We start from the raw sequence: 17,462 nt of genomic DNA, 5'->3' as shown, positions 1-17,462 counted from the left end.
CAGCAAATGTGTTTTATGATTCCTGGAAAAGGAAGCTCATATCTTTTTATAAGTACTGCGTAATGTAAAATAAGTCTTATCACACACTTTGCCCATCTATCCTAATGTATTAATTTAAATGAATATTCTAGTTTTTCCTTATTTATGTTTATTTTATTTATGCATTCCCTCTTTTTAGAAAGTCAACCTGTATCCTTCATTTGGAAGCAAAGTCGGGAAAAGCTAGTCATTGAGCATACCATACTAATTAGTTCTTTCTGATTTTTATTCTTCTGACTGAAAAACTAAAATATATTGGATTAAAAAAAACCTTCAAATATACAAATGTATGACTTAGGTCAGTGGCCAGATTTGGCTTCACTGTGGTTGCCAACCTGTGATTTAGCTAGTGGAAGAATTCCATATTCACTCCACCCCAAATACAAACTCTCTCTCATCCATTATGTATTTGTGGTTTGGTTTATATGCTTCAGTAGATTTTTTCCTATACTTATTAATTAATAACCAGAATAACCTCATAGAGAAATTAGCTATATATAACATTCAGCTGTAGGATGATAATAGTATGAGAGGCAATTTTCTCCATCTGACCCCTCTAACTCACTATTGCCTCCAACCCCAAAACAATGGAGTCTTCCTATCTTTATTTCCAAAATTTAGAATTTTAGCTTTAGTTTTTGTCTTACATTTACCATCTCTTTAAAACTATTTTTTCAAAATTTTTATTTTCAACAGCTTTCAATGTTTATTTATTTGTTTTTGAGAGAAAGAGAGAGAGCACAGCAGGTGAGGGGCAGAGAGAGGGGGGCAGACACAAATCCAAAGCAGACTCCAGGCTCTGAGCTGTCAGCCCAGAACCCAGGTGGGGCTTGAACCCACCAACCATGAGATCATGACCTGAGCAGAAGAAGGACGCTTAACTGACTGAGCCACCCAGGCACCTCTTCAAAAATTTTAAGCCCGAAGAAAAGTACAATGCATACCCGTATAACACTCACCTGAATTCACCAACTGTTAACTTTTTGCCACATTTGCTTCATCTCTTTCAAACACAATTACTTTGCTGAAATATTTGAAAGTAAGTCGCAGACCGGCAGACATTATGGCTCTTAACCTCTTTATACCTCAACATAAACCCCCCGAAGCAAGGACATTCTTTTACATAAACACAAAACCACCGTCACACTTCCAAACTAGCAGTGATAGAGTAATATTATTTAGTACACAACTATCTGCAAACATCTTTCCGCTGACCTTTCTCCACTCCCCAGCCTGAAATCAGAATCCAATTAAGGATCACATGTGGCATTTGTTTGGCATGTGTTTTTACTCTTTTTAATATAACACGGCTCCCTTTCCTTTTGTCTTTTATGACATACTATTTTTGAGGAATTAATTGATATGTCTAATGTCTTCAAATCTAGATGAGCAAAATAGCTTCCTCATTCCTAGATTCAAGTTAGATATTTGGGCAAGAATATTATAGAGGTGCTTTCTTGGACTTTACATTCTATCACATCAGAGGCGTAAAGTCTGTCTGTCTCGTTGTTGATAATGTTAACTGGGATTATTAGGTTAAAGGCATATCTCCCAGCTCTCTCTTTGCAACCAAGAAGTATGCTGTAGTATACGACTTTGAAATTATGTGAATAGCCTGTCTCTCAATAATGTCCCAATCTTGGAGTGTGAGCAAAAGCACTATTTTCTAATTTTTAAATTCCTTCTAAGTTTATTACTTGTCATTCTTACATAAATAAAAGCTTTACCTTCTCTCTCATCCTTTTTCTTTAAGTATTATTATGGTCTCATGGATTTTTTTTTTCCTCAGTGTATTACAGCCTAACACATCATTATTCTTTTTTGATGCTCAAATTGTATGTAGTTTGGCCAGCCAAGTCCATCAAGCTGGCTTTTGTCTTTTAGACATGTCTCCATTATTGTTTGGACAGTTCAGGGCAGAATTTTCCAGGCTTACCTTGTATTTTCTCTTCCTATACTTAGCATCAATCTTCTCTCCAAGGAGTTTTGTTTTCTTCTAGAGATAGTATTTAGAAATCAAGATTTTGGTACTAGGTGTCCTCAATGCTACTGGGATGCCATTTCTTCTAGATTGTTTGAAGGACAGCTGGCATATATATCTTTAAAAACATCATGTGGTTCATATGGGTGCCACCAATTTAAATGTATCACCACAGAGTTCTTTATCTTCTCCCCACTCCATATTTACATCTTTTTTCCCTTAGTAAGAACCTTGATCCCAAAATACGACGTTCTATTTACGCATGTGTTCTATAGTAATGAAAAAAGCTTAGGTTATTACTTTAACAATAATACCAGCAGCAAACCCACTATGTAAAGTTTAAATTTCTTTGCAGTTATTTAGTGTTTAGACTATATCTGCTAAAATTTTACAGTGAAGGTGCTATGTTTACAAGTAGTTTGATTACTTTTTCTGTGTGGTTAAACTACCAATTTGATTAAATTTTGGTTTTATTTCCACTTGTATTTAATTTTAGGATTAGAATTTTACAGCCTTTTTGATTTAATCATTTTAATTTAAACATGTATGGCTCAAGTCTTATAACTATATTTAAAAATATAACAAACATCTTATTCCTATTTCATACCATCTACCATCTTCTTAACTACTTCTATTGTAATAATTATCATTGTTGTATGGTTTAAACTGTCTAGTTTTAGGCGGTGTTTCCTTGGTAAAAATTAGCAGCATCTACCCATTCGCAATACATATTTCTATTTCTTCATGTTTCTATGTGTGCTCATATTCATCTTTCTTTCTTCACTTAATAGTATGTCCTTGAAATCACTTCTTATCACTTCCCAAGATCAGCTTTTAGTTTTGTATAGCTTATTCCATTGTGTGAGTTTTTCCAGTTTATTTAATCCATCTTCCATTAAGAATTTAGGGTATTTGCAATATTTTGCCGCTATACATATTTGTGCAGTGAATAATCATGTGTATGTCTGAGTGTATGTGTTGCCTTGTATTTAAGAGGGATATTCTTATCTTCAAGACCTAGATTTCATTGTTTCCTAGGAGATAATAAAGCTCTCTTACGGGGGTGAAGGGAGAGGAAGGGCTCAGTGGGATTGGATAAGAAGTGAATGGTAAGGCCCTAAAAAGAAGGGTTGATCCCACAAAACTGAAGAAGGGAAAAGGTGTTAGATTAAGTAGTTGCTAGAGTCCTGTACCCAGTTCCACACAGTGCTTCAGAGATGGCAGAAATCATGTAGGATAGATTTGTCGAGGAAATGGAAAGGAGCTGGAAGGGTCCAGGTGTTGAGGGCCTTTTGGATTTCCTGATGGCTGAGTAGACTTGGAAGAAGTGGATTCTATGTGCAACAAAGCCATCCTCACTTTCCAAAATGCCATCCAGGTTTGGGCAAGGTTCATTTCATTCGTGGTCATGATAGAAGCAAAAACAGGTTATTCCTAAAATTTCATGACTTTTAAGCATCCAGGACTCTTGTATAATCTTAGGAAAGAAGAGAAACACTCAAAAGCATTTTTGAGACTAAACTTTCTACCGGGCAGGAGAGACAGAAAAATAAAGATACAGGATGTTTCTTTCTGCCTCTGTTGTTGTGAAATAAATGCATTCCTATTCCCTAAATGATTTAGCATGTTTGTGTGTGTGTGTGTGTGTGTGTGTGTGTGTTTACAGAAATGGTATTGTAAATATTTACTGAATGGTATAACATTTTCTTCTATGACTCGTTTTTCTTATTTAACAAAGTAGAGTGGACATTCTCATTTTTTCAACACCTGTTTGATACTTCACTTTATGGATGTATGCTGTTTTGTTCTTGATAAGGTGCTATTGGGATAAATGAGTACTAAGATATTCAGAGAGTATTAGATAGATATTTGAGAAGCAGAGTTTGCAGCTGATTATCCTGCTCTAAAAAAGTTTTAGCTCTGACAAAGTTTGCATTCATGTTTTTCATAAGGAAAATAATTATACAGTGTTCTTTGTATTTTTTCAACATTGACAGATGGTAAGTGAACAGCCTGGGAGGAGGAGAAATGACCCAACTCGCTTCTGCAGCATTAGAAAAGATATCAAAGCAAGAGGCAGACACTCCCAGTGCCAAAGACTTTGTTTTCTTTCTCACTCATCTTATTCGAACTGATCACAAATTGCTTTATTGCATTCCACTGTGTCAAAGTAATTCCTTTTTACTTTCACGTTGAAAAAAATGTCTTAGCCTACAATAAAATGATTTCCTCAGATCACTTGAGGTTCAGAGTAATCGGTAATGAAAATTGTTCAGAAATCTGTCACAGTTATAACAACACTATATGGAAACACATGATATATCAATGTACTGTTCAATATGAAAAGGCAAAAGAAAATTTCCCAATGACCATTGTCCTGCGGACTGCAGAAAACACATCAGCATAAGTCAGGACAATTTTTGATGTGATTCCCCCTGACCCGCCCAATTGTGTACCAGGATTGTGATGCTTTACATAATGCCAGGTTTAAGTTGCCGGTTGATTAAACAATAATATTGAGAACGTTCTGCATTGCCGATGGAAATTGTTTTGTCCATTTTTTCTTCTTGTTTAGCACGTTTGTGGAACCAGTTAACCTAACAGCCTCGAAGGTAGAAACTCTCCGGCACCCAATTTGCATATGTTCTTGACAAAAATAGGTTTTCTAAAGTGTGGAAAATGGCTTATAAATCATGCAGGGGTGGGCGCAGTGGAGATATACAAAGACGGCATATGGATGATAAATAAACTCATATACTTCACTTCTGTTTTCAAATATCTCAGATATCAAAACGAGAAAGTAAACGTGGGCAATGACAATGATTAAAATGTGTTGTGTAATAGAGGGCACAAACTAAAGTCAGAACATTTGAGCTTCGGTTCTCATTGTGGCATTAACTATGAGACTATGGGCAAATCACTTTCAGCAATGTTATTTGACAAAAAGTATAGGTGCGTGGGAGTATTAGACTAGATGACTAAGTCCTAATGATTATTTTTGCTTCTTCTGGAAACAAGCTTAGCACAAAAGTAACGTGTGTTTAAAATAACGTAGCATGATTTAGCATTCTAAAATTTCTGCAATATTATGGGGTTGTTTTTTTATTTATTGATGGCATGTTCTGGGTAACAGAATATATTTAATTCCATAGTAGAGGTGATTAAACGAATACTATTCATAAACTTTAATTTTTCCTCAAAGAACAGTATGTATACTATACATATATAACTATAATCCAGACTCTCTGAATATTTATTTTACTACAAATATTTACTTAGTGCATACTAGAAATGGACTAATATGTAGTGAGTATTTACTATGATAGGAAGTTTGAAAGCAAGGATTCTGGAATCAGAAATGTCTGAGTTTTAATCCTGACTGCAATTTCTTAGCTGTGACTTTGGACAACTTTTACGACATTTGGGTGGCAGAGAGAAGTTTGTGAGGAAAGCCTCAATTTTCTGAAGGTGAAACATATCTACTTAAACACTTTCAGTGATCCCATTTCTGGTGCCACTGTGCTATAAAATATTTATGAATCTGGAGTATAATGAAAATTATTAAGTAAAATGTCATTTATAATAGTCAGAATGTATATTAAGCTTATCTTATAAATTATATACAACGATGGCAGAAAAGGGCATTAGCCAGTGTGATGAGTATACACTGTGGACTAAGATGCTCCTTAGAAAGAAAAGATGTTTGAAATACTAAGTAAAAACCACTTCTCAAGGTAGGAAATCTTAAGAACTGAGTGAGGGATTTGGAGGCTCTGTTAATAGTTGACGGACAGACAGCCCATTCAACCCAAGATCCTATTGATACAAGAGTCCAACATATATTACACTCATTTTAGCAAATGGAAACCCTGAACAGCCACCTAAAGAGATAGCAGCTTCTAAGAGGCTCTGCTCCTGGAGATGTTACGGGAAGCATTCTGACTTCACGGTTCTGCCTAGGAATCCTGGATAGCTACTCAGATTGTTTTCATTGAATGTGTGATCTATGAGGGTCCCTGTCCTTCAAGTCAAAGATCAGCAGAAAAGCCAGGCACCTCTTCCCTCCAGTTCTCTTTTTGTTTTCTCTGGATAAATAAAAATGGGACAAATAATCTTTTAAAACTAAACCTGTGATTTTTTTTTTTTAGCTCCTGGATAGTTTTGAGGTTAAAAAAAAATAATAATCTCTTGAGTATAGCAAATTAAAATCCAACAAATGATTTAATTTTATGTTGATGTGTGAAGTGGATCTCCTGCATGGGGTTGTTGCATGAATTAAATGAAATAATAGATGAGCAACTAAGATATAGCTTAGTTATCTTGAGACCAGTCTCTATTTTGTCATATGTTTAAGAGGAAAATAAATATGAATCCACACAAAATCTCTGAAAAATCATGAATATATTCTCTGAGAATCTTTTGAAAGCACTTTGGAGGAGTTTAGACAGAAAAAAAAATCATCTTTCTTTTTCTTCCCAATGTCAAAAACCCCATAGGGCAGCTGCCCTAATCTTTCATAATTCTCCTTAAACACCCTTCTTTAAACTACTCTTTCTTTCCTTCACCTTGGTTCTTTTCTCTTTTTCCCCACACCTGCTGTGGTCCACTTATTATCATATAAAGCAATCTGATCTTGGTCTCCTCCAACTGAGCTCCAACTGAATAGTCTTTTCCAAGTGATCTCCTCCAATAATGTAATAATAACATATATAATCTTATATAACATATATATGCTAATGACCACCAAATGACCATATTCAACAAGCATCTATAGCATCTGGTAATCACTACAGACTCATATCCAACTACCAGCTTAGGTGGTCTCTCCAAATAACATGCCAAAAATGTAACCCTTGATTCCTGTCATCCCAAATGTTTTTTCTCTTCCATTTTCCCCTGTATCAACAAATTGCATCATCATCCATCCACTTTCTTGAAGGGAAAAGTTGACTTTTCCTTTCTCTTAACCCATACATTGAGTCTCTCAGCAAAGTCTTTCATTTTTAACTCAAAACATGTCACAAATGTACTCACTTCCAACATCCTAATCCAGACATAATCACCTCTCAAATGGTCTACTGTAACAAACCACAAACTGAACTCATGATTATTGGCACTCGACCGTGGCCTTTTAAAACAGAAGTCAGAGATTTTTTTTTTTTTTAATTTACATCATGAAGTTCTTCTGCCTGAAACTCTCCAATGGTTTCCATTGCAATTTGGAGCAAACCCCAAATTCCTGCAGCCCATAAAGCCTTACAACACCTGGTTCCTACCTCCTACCCTTCCAACCTCATTGCATAGCAATCCTCCACCTGTCACTACCCCTCAGACATTTTAGCTTTCCTTTTGTTCTGGACTCTTCTTACTAGGTCCAAACGACTGTCTTCTTCTTTCATCCAGGGTTAAGCTCAAATAGCACTTCCAATAAGAGCTCTCTCTTACCACATTATCTGCAGTACCTTCCTTCAAGTCAGATTACCCTGATTTATTAACATTAGTCATAAATCTCAGGAATTCAAATATATTCAAATATATATATATGTATACATATATACATGACTATATATATATATATATATATATATATATATATATATATCTTCGTTTAGTCTTGCTTATGTCTTGTTTGAGAGTAAATGCCAGGAGGACAGGGACCATATTTTTCATATCTATAGCTATAATTCCACAGCCGAGAACACTTTGTGGCAAAATAGACATTTAATAGTTGATAGTTGAGTGATTGACTGGATGAAGGACTTTAGTTTTTCTTTCTTTCTTTCTTTTTTTTTTTTTTTTTTAAGTAGACTTCATGCCCAGTGTGAAGCCCAACACAGGGCTTGAACTCGTGACCCTGAGTCAAGACCTGAGCTGAGATCAAAACGCAGATGCTTAAACAACTGAGCCGCCCAGGTACCCCTAATTTTTTTTTTTTATTATTGTCACTCACTTCCACAGTAAATTGTTGCAGGGCCTCTAAGGATACCCAGGGTTTCCTCTAGAAAACCTTTCTTCCCTATCTCCTGCTGCAATGAGAGAGATATTTGGATACGCTTAGGCACAATGTGGTCTCAACTGCATTATGTTTATCAAAGTTTCTTCTACAGCATCTTGAAGCCAAGGAATTATAAAATGTTTTGGGGAGCAAATCCAGAAGCTTCAGTCTTAATATTCCCAGCATTCTTCATGGTCTATGTCTACAATGAGAGAAGGAAGATGGGTGCCCCCTGAATTATTTCCCTTATGTGTGCACCGTTTGCCAGAAGTGAACTAATCATTGAGCGTCACCAACCCCCAAGGACCCGAAAATTCTGAATTTGTTAGTGAATTGCATAATGCATCCTGGGACCTCTAAAGCACCAAATAATCAATGCCTGTATTTGTACGGGAATTCCATTTGGGACCAAATCTGGGACAATGAAAGCAAAAAAAGCTATCAAGTCATTCTCTTTCCTCTCATATTACCTTCTTCATATTACTGCCATCCTTTTCCCAACTCCTGCAACAGCCTCTTAACCTGGACTCCCTGTATCCCTTCTTGCCCACATCAACTTCTTGTACACCTTATGCAATGATCTTTTCAGGCCTGAAATGTAATCACGTCTCTTACTTGCTTAAACATTTTAATTATTTCCCCATTGTTAGGAGTTAAGATAAAGACCAAAATCCCTAATAAGGCCTTTGAGCAGGATGATCGTGTCCCTTCCTTGGCACACTGGACTGCATTTAGGATTGAAAGGGTATGTTATTATTAATTACACTGGACAGCAGGCGTCAGAGGGACTGTCTTAGACTCACAGGAGCATATGTCATTCTACTCTAAGCCTCTGCATTTGTTTGTGCCCACCTCTCCCTCCAGCTTCATGTCTCATCTTACTTGCTCTTGCTCTTTACCCTTAGCCACCCTCACCTTGTCCAAATTTAAAATACTGTGCCATTTCAGCTGCAAAAACACTTATCTCTCTGCTTGGATTATTCTTGCATCTTCAGCCGTGCCCTTCTCTTTGCATAGTTAATTACTTTTCTCAAGTGAAACCCTACTCTAATATCATGTGTCAGCTAATGATCGTTTCCTCAGCAAACCTCACCCTGCCTGCCTCATTTATCTCCTTCCTCCATTCCGCACTCACGGTGCCAGACACCTCACTGAAAATGTACTTACGCTCCTCTAAAGTTTACATTTACTGATCTGGTTGTTTTATCAAGTTTGCCCCCCTACCCCCACCCCACCAGACTATGGGAGCAACGGAAGGCATGGCGTTATTGTATTGCTGCATCTAGAAAAGTGCCTGAATCTCTGTATGCAGAAAGTGCCTGACACATCATGATGCCTGCTTAATTATGAGTTGAGTAAATGAATTAATACTGTCCTTACATTCACAGAATTTACACAGGGGATCGAAGGTATATCTCTATAGTACGTCAATAGGAATGATCATTACATGTTGTGATTTTTTAGAGTATATTTTTCTTTCCCTTCTAAAAAATGCTGAAGAAATCTCAGGTGCTTACCTGTATCTCTGATGAAACCACTTAAATTTCTCCTTCTCTTAGAAGCAAAAATGGAGGAGAATGAATGTCTTGGTGGTATAAGATGAGGTGACCAGCATGGGAATTAAAGACTCATGGTTCAGTGCCTCTATTCCACGTTCACAAAATGAATAGTCTATAGTGTATCCAATATTTTAATTTCAGACACATTCACAATCAATACTGATCATCACAGTCTAGTCAATTGTTCAGTGATCCGTGTCGATCGCGGTGACAGCTGAAATTCATTGATTGGGTATGTCCAACACCGGCAGAGTTGCCGCTGGGAAAAGTATTCTCCGGGAAGCAAGGCCGGGCCTCCACCAACCTGTAAGGTAACCGACAGTTGTCACACAAGCGCCGGCTGTTCTTGTACCCTCAGACAATTCTTCCAGTTCAAGTGCCAAATTCTCTACATGCCCCCCCCCCAACACTTACCAAAACTTACTCTCTGAAAATTATTGGTTATATATATTTGTAGGGAGAATTTTAACTTCAGTTACAGAAACTTCAGAATTTTAAGCATCATCTCTTAATATGTTAAAGGAATATTATGGGATTTGACATGGGACTTAGGGGCCATCCTAAGCACCTTAAAAATAAAACCTATTGAGGGCTGTGATAAAGAATTAGTCTCACTCTCCAGGAAAGGTTACTCTACGTTAGTAATTTCACAGTCAAATTTAGAATACCGCTTCCATTCCTTCTTAAGATTTCAAGAATCTCTTAGTTTAAAGTTTTGTTTTCTCTGTAAGGAAGAATGGGTAAGTGTAATGTGAAACTTAGCATCAAATAGTGGCCAACTAATAGTTTTCAGCGCAAGATCTTACAAAAGAGAATTTCAAGAAAATCTTCAATTGACACAGAAACAGCTCATTAATAGTTTAATGATTATAATGCCTAAATTGTTCCCTCTTGGAATTGGTTACACTCAAACTATGTGGAGTCAATCTTAGTATAAGAGTATAAGAGAGAGAGGGAAGGAGGGAGAGAAAGAGAGAGAGAGAGAGAATGAGAGACCAGATAAACATTTTATCACCCCCTTCCTTCATCTTACAGTGTGCATATGCACACACACACACTAACACACACTGCCGGGTCTATCGCATTAACTTTAAGTCTTGTCCTCCCTTGTAACTCAGAGGAAAAGATAATTAGCTAGGTAGAGATTGATAGGAAAGAAAACATGAAGGTTCTATCATACTTTGTCATAGCAAATAGCAGCTATCAAAAATGTCTGGAAACAGGGAAATTTTATTGAGAAAATATAATTTGTATCTTTTAGACTTTTGAGATCCCTATCAAAGCCCTACAGAGAGTCTTTAATTTTATGGTCAGTATGTTTTCTCATGTTAAGTATGGAAAGAACATAATATATATAGCATGAAGACCCTGCAATATTAGGATATTGGTTATGAAGAAAAGGAAAAGGAACATAATATGCTTCATCCTATGAAATACAATGAGAGTTCAAAGACAAAATCAGTAAAACATTGCAATGAAATGAGAAGGACATGGAAGAGGCAAGAAAGCAAATTGGAAGCCGATTTATAAAATGAAAGAGAAAAGCAAAGACATGAAAGAAAGAGAGAAAGAGAAAGAAAGAAAGAAAGGAAAAAGAAAGAAAGAAAGAAAGAAAGAAAGAAAGACAAATTGATTCATTTTACAAAAAAATTCAATTTACTAGGTAACTTTTAGGATCATGACAGTGACTACAAAGGAAAAAGGCAAAGGGAACAAAGAAATAACAGTAGATTCGAAAGATATGATGAGAAAAGAGACTTCAGTATAACCTATCATTGATAACCTCAGAATAAATAGCCCAGCAGAACATAAGAATTATACAAAGTTAGAATGAAAGACAATTCCCTGAGATGAAGAGATGTATTGAATCTACACAGTGAGAACTCCTCTGCATCTCAGGAACTCTGAAAAATCACACAGAACTACATCCTGGTTAATTAAAATGAATGACAAATATAGGGAAATAATGTTGTAAATATCCATAAAAAATCATGAACTAAGTCGGGGGGTGGGTGGGGACATCAGACTGATTTTGAATTTCCCCACAACAGTCAGTGTTAGGCTGTGAGGGAGCAATGTTTAAACAGTTTGAGGAAAAATAAAGTATGACCAAAGAATACTAGCCAAGACATAATCTAAGTATAAAGGCAATAGGTAGAGATTCTGTAAAGAACATGGACTCAGCAAAAGAGAAACAGCGATCTCCTCTTGAAAAAAAAATAGGAAGAAATCTACATATATTTAAATCACAAAAAAGAAAAAAATTTTAAAAAGAATCCATAAATGTCAAAACTGGCTAAAGAACTGTAACTTTAGGGGCACCTGGGTGGCTCATTCGGTTAAACATCTGACTTAGGGTCAGATCATGGTCCCACAGTTTGTGGGTTCAAGCCCTTGCGTCGGGCTCTGTGCTGACAACTCAGAGCCTGGAGCCTGCTTCAGATTCTGTGTCTCCCTCTCTCTCTGCCTCTCTCCTGCTCATGCTCTGTCTCTCTCTCCCAAAAAGTAAACATTAAAAAAAAAAAGAGCTGTAACTTCATAATTATTAGAGACTAAAGTATAAATTATTAAAATAATTCCTAATAATTATCTATAACAATATATAATATATAATTATTAAAGTTATTAAAAGTGTAAAATTATTAGTATCAAAATAATACTCCAACTATCCCAAATCAGGAAGTGGTGAAGGGGGGAGAAAGTCTAAGACTGTTAGCTTCACATATGTCATAGGAAGCAGCTAAAATGTGATGTGCAAGTAAAAAGAATTATCCTCAAAGCTTGAAGATTTTCATAATCTTCTTTTTTGAAAGCATATAAGGACTTCTGAAAAGTAGTTTTCCTTGTGATTAACATTTTTATTTAAATTTAAGCATTACTTTAATAGTCACTTTAGCTTCACTTTTTCAATTTAATCATGTAAAATTAATTTTAATAATTTTTTTAAATTTGAGAGACAGAGCACATGTGCAAGTAGGGGAGGGACAGAGTGACAGAGAGAGAATCTTAAGCAGGCTCCACGCTCAGTGTGGACAACGTGGGGGTCCATCTCGTGACCCTGGAATCATGACCTGAGCTGAAATCAAGAGTCAGATGCTCAACAGACTGAGCCACCCAGACTCCCTTAATTTTAATAATTAACAAAAAAATTTTTAATGTTTATTTTTGAAAGAGAGAGAGAAAGAGGGAGAAAGAAAGAGAGAGAGAAAGAGAGAGAGCATGAATAGTAGAGGGGCAGAGAGAGGGAGACCCAGAGTCTGAGGCAGGCTCCAGGCTCTGAGCTGTCGGCACAGAGCCCAACGCGGGGCTGGAACTCACAAACTGTGAGATCGTGACCTGAGCTCAAGTCAGACACTTAACTGACTGAGCCACCCAGGTGCCCCAGGCATCCCTAATTTTAATAATTTTTTAATTTAAAAGTAGCATATATAATTTCATCGCATGTAACAAAAATATTTTTTTCTAATTTTCCATTCTTCCTTTGGTCCATATGATCATCCAATGTTAACAATCATTATTTCGGGGTAGTGATATTGTTTTGTGTAATTGTCTACAATTCGTGGTTAACAAATTTGTGATTTAGAGTACTGATTTGAATTATTAATAGTAAACATGTATTTTTTTTTAAATTGTAATCAAGTTATTAATCTAGAATAATAAAAAATCAAGTAAAATGTCTCAGTAATTTATTAGTTGGCCTACTTTCATTTTTAGGAGATCAGAGTATATTTTTCTACTTCTCTTATTTCTTCATTTTTTTTTTTTACTTCTGGCATAATGTTCATGGATAGAGAAGTCTGTTGAAATTTTTCTCAAATTAGCCAAAGATTAGTCTAATAATTGGTAATTCTTACATTCACACTGTTTCTCATATTTATATGGAGTTCATTCTCTCATAATTCTTATTTTCATTTCTTTTTTGTTGCTCTATGGGTACAAAATTGGGCCATCCATGGGCTGAGAACCAGGAGCAACAGTATCCGCATGGACAGGAGTCAACTGCCCACCTTGGACAGCTCTAAGACTTCTCTCTAGTCTGCACCCAACATTGTAAATAACACACATATTCATCAACAGTGTATTGAATAAAACAATTATGGTCTACTTGTACAATGGGTCTTATACATCACGTAGAATAAGCTATTATTAGTTGCTATAGCACAAATAAATCTTTCAAACAAAATATTGAAATAAAGAACCCAGTCACTGTATGTATATATGTATGTGTGTGTGTGTGTGTGTGTGTGTGCATACAAAATGTGATTCTGGGGCACCTGGGTGGCTCAGTCAGTTAAGCTGCCGACTTCGGCTCAGGTCATGATCTCGCAGTCAGTGAGTTCAAGCCCTGCGTCGGGCTCTGTGCTGACAGCTCAGAGCCTGGAGCCTGCTTCCGATTCTGTGTTTCCCTCTCTCTGACCCTCCCCCGTTCATGTTCTGTCTCTCTCTGTCTCAAAAATAAATAAACGTTAAAAAAAAAAAAAAAAATGTGATTCCATTTTTATGAAGTTCAAAAATGGGCAAAACTAATTTATAGTTTTGGGAGTTAGGTTAGTGGTCACCCTTTAAGAGAATTAGTGACTGGAGCTGAGGGGGGCTACTAGATGCCAGTAATACTTTGTTTCTCCGTGACAAAGGTCACATGTTACGTAGGTGTGGTTACACAGGTGTGTATTCACTTTGTGAAAAACTCATTGAACTAAATACCCATGATTTGGTTGCTTTTCTGTATGTATGTTATACTGGAGTAAAAAGTTTGCTAAACAATGTTTTTGTTCCAAAATTATTTATTGCATAGCCCAGCATTTCCCCATTACTACGTATTGCCAACTCAAGAGAGAGAGGGAGAGTCAACCAGCATGGCTGGCCGCAAATAACAACTGAGGAACGGCTAGCTGGGGAGCCACCCTCTGAGTGGAACCAGGCTCATCCTGACTAGCGGCTCCTGCCACCCCATCATGCCAGTAGCATCAGGAGCACAGGTTCATGTCTGATCTTTTCATGAATTGCAGGTGCTCTTTTTCTCCTTCTGCTTCCTGACACGTGACGACTACATCTGCAAGCGTTGGAGTCGGACATCCTAAGCCTGAGCCCAGACTTTGCCACTTGCCAGCGTGTCGGAGCTAGATTAACCTTCTTTAACCCTCAGCTCTCTCATCGGTAATTTGAGAAATAGTAGTTTCTTAATGAAATAATTATTGTGAGAATGAATTAGACAACGCACATCAAGCACTTAGCACTGTGCCTATGCACAGTAAACTCTGATAAAGATTAGAGATGACGACGATGATGATGATGATGGTGATGAATCTTCCACTTCCCTTGATGTCTTCTTACATTCTCTTTCTCCCTGGACTGGAACATCATCTATCTAGATTCTCCTCTATCCACTTTCCTTGTTTTCACACTCCTTCCACCATGCTATAGACCAAAGTAGATGGTGGCAGAGTGCCTAGATACTTTTATGATCTCCAAGAGTGTTCTCAAAAGCTATCACGCACGTTGAATAGAGGCAATAGCTTGATCCAAAATGAGACCATCTTGTGTTCTCACACAATTGCGCTAAGCCTTAAAACTTCCATAGTACCTAGCACAGCATTCTGTAATTAGACCAGGTGTTTAATAAAATGTTTTTGACAAAGATGGAGAGAAGAGTCCACCCACTTCACATGTGTGCCTGGGGGGGGGGGGGCTGGGATACAATGTGTTTACAAATGCCCCCCCACAGGTGCCCACAGAGACAGCTCACTGGTGGTGTGGTGCGTGTTATTTATCACCTGTGTTGTTTACTCTTTAGTCTTTAGTTTGCGAACCTCCTTTAGTTATGAAGCTTCATGATTAAATAGAACGACCTTTTTTCGTGTGTGCATGGTGGGATTACCCATTAAAAAGCTGCTTTCTCTTTGTAAGTGATGTTTATCTGTTGATTGAATATAACCAATTTATTGAATTATTTTACATAGAATCTCACCTATCAATGCGTAGACTAACATGTCATTAAGTCATTCAAAGATTCAAAAAATTATATAAATTTCCTGGTACGAAGTATTTGCTCAGAAATGGTGGATTTCTGTCAGGGCAGATTAGAGTGTTTACCTGGAGGTGCGTACTGTGTGCTGAGAAAAGAAAGGAAGGAACGCCGAGAATATTCTATCTTCTTTCTCTTTCAGAGCTGGAGAATGGCCTCAGGTTGGAGGTGGAAAAGACTGGAATGTGGTTTTATGCCAGGCTGTGAGCTATACAAGCCACTTCACCAGGAAACCATTTCCAAGCCACATACCGCTAGTAATTAATGCTGTAGTCGTGACACTTCCGTAAGTGGGTTACAGATTGTTGCTGTGGTGTGTACAAAGCTTATTGGATAAATGTCTTTAGGAAAGGGGAAGACATTAGTCTCTTGGTGATCAATAGGATAATAAATTGTGTGTTGTTTCTGTACCTGGATTTAATGTTTACCTTTCAAATAAACGCTAGCTTGCTCATTGCTTCTCTGGTTTTCAAGGCTCATAGTCTCTTGAAACACTTATAGTCACTGTCTCCACAGTCAGCAAATCCCTCGCTTCTCTTCTGGGTAGACAGTCACACAAGTGAACAGGACAGAAGATTAAAGCAACTAAAAGCGAAAACAGATGATGTAGGGGGTAAGTACGGAGCAGAGCTTTGATAATCTACTCATCAGGCAGCACGTGAATCCCAAATAGAACCAGATTTTCAAATAGGAGCGCCTTCTTCCCCCCACCAAAAACACACTGCGTGCTTCCCTCTAATGTGCTAAGGCCTTTGTGACATTCTTTTGGAGACATTTTCCCTTTATCACACTGTCAATAATTTATGAAATGTTTCTGACTAACCAGTACTTACGAGTGAATACAAATAATGTTTCGAGTTAATAGCAACTTAACTACTTTCTATTCTATTCAGCTTTCCCCAATTCAAATATGATCAGGACTTAAGATTCTGCAAGAGCCATAGCAACAGGATGAAAGGAAAGGGGGAGAGCGTTGCTGGTGTAGTTTCTCTTCCTGTTTCCTTCTTTTATCTGAGTTGCTCTTATTGAGGTAGTTTCCTAATGTCCAAAAAGATCAAGATTCAGCCACAAAAGAATGGGAATAGAAAGAATGTGAAACAAAGAGCCGTCATTTCTTTCCTGAAATTCCCTCCCAAATAACTCATTCTGCAAAAGTAATGTGTTATATTTCTTATCCCAGTTCAGTATGGGCAGCTGGCAGTGACAGAGGACACGATCTCCTCTCCCCCTAGCAAATAACTTCTGTCCAGTATTGGTTGCATACATAGCTAATCAATGACAGATTCTCTGTAATCATCATTGAAATTAAGCACCCAAGTGTAACCAGTAGTCCTGCCAGACGAATCTGTACGATGGAAACTCAGAAATTATTCAACAAAGGTTAATGGTCTTCCTACTATGCGCGCTGGGCATCGCGCTAGCATCTTGAATCAGAATGTAGCTATTGAGAAGGGATGAACAAGTTAAAACCAGGGAGGAAGCCAAACTGTCGAATGGTTTTATTTTTCTCACCAATGCTATAAAGAATACGTCATTTTTAGTAACCTCCCATACTGTTGGGCGTGTTGATGCATGAGTGTAGATAAAACGTGCGTGGTTTGCAATGGGTCGCATTTATATGCCTTGTTATTCCTACATAAATATGCCCAGCCCAGCTTTTGTTAATTGCTATTTAGAGTGATGGTGATTAAAGTAAATACAGGAGTACAAATAGGAATGCTTTAAAATGATGGTGTAATCATTACTAATTCATTTTATATTTATTGTGGTATTAATTCTAATGAACCTTCTTGATATTAATGTGGGTGTTATAAGTACTCAGATTGAATTTTTCACTCTGAGTCAGTATTAATTAAATGAATG

At 37.1% G+C, this 17,462-nt stretch overlaps 1 long non-coding RNA gene across 4 annotated transcripts in view; it reads left to right on the top strand.

Moving 5' to 3' along the window:
* The window catches only part of LOC131494301 (uncharacterized), a 422,057-nt gene extending 406,001 nt beyond the window's left edge, over positions 1-16,056 (top strand). For all 4 annotated transcript variants that reach the window (XR_009253304.1, XR_009253307.1, XR_009253306.1 and 1 more), the window contains 2 exons: positions 14,584-14,731; positions 15,742-16,056. This is a non-coding gene — a long non-coding RNA (uncharacterized LOC131494301). The remainder of the gene's footprint in view (positions 1-14,583; positions 14,732-15,741) is intronic.
* Positions 16,057-17,462: the final 1,406 nt, after the last annotated feature.

Source organism: Neofelis nebulosa, chromosome 14 (genome assembly GCF_028018385.1).
Source record: "Neofelis nebulosa isolate mNeoNeb1 chromosome 14, mNeoNeb1.pri, whole genome shotgun sequence".
NCBI classification, from domain to species: domain Eukaryota; kingdom Metazoa; phylum Chordata; class Mammalia; order Carnivora; family Felidae; genus Neofelis; species Neofelis nebulosa.
Note: the sequence above shows the minus strand (reverse complement) of the source record. Positions and strands in the feature narration are given on the sequence as shown.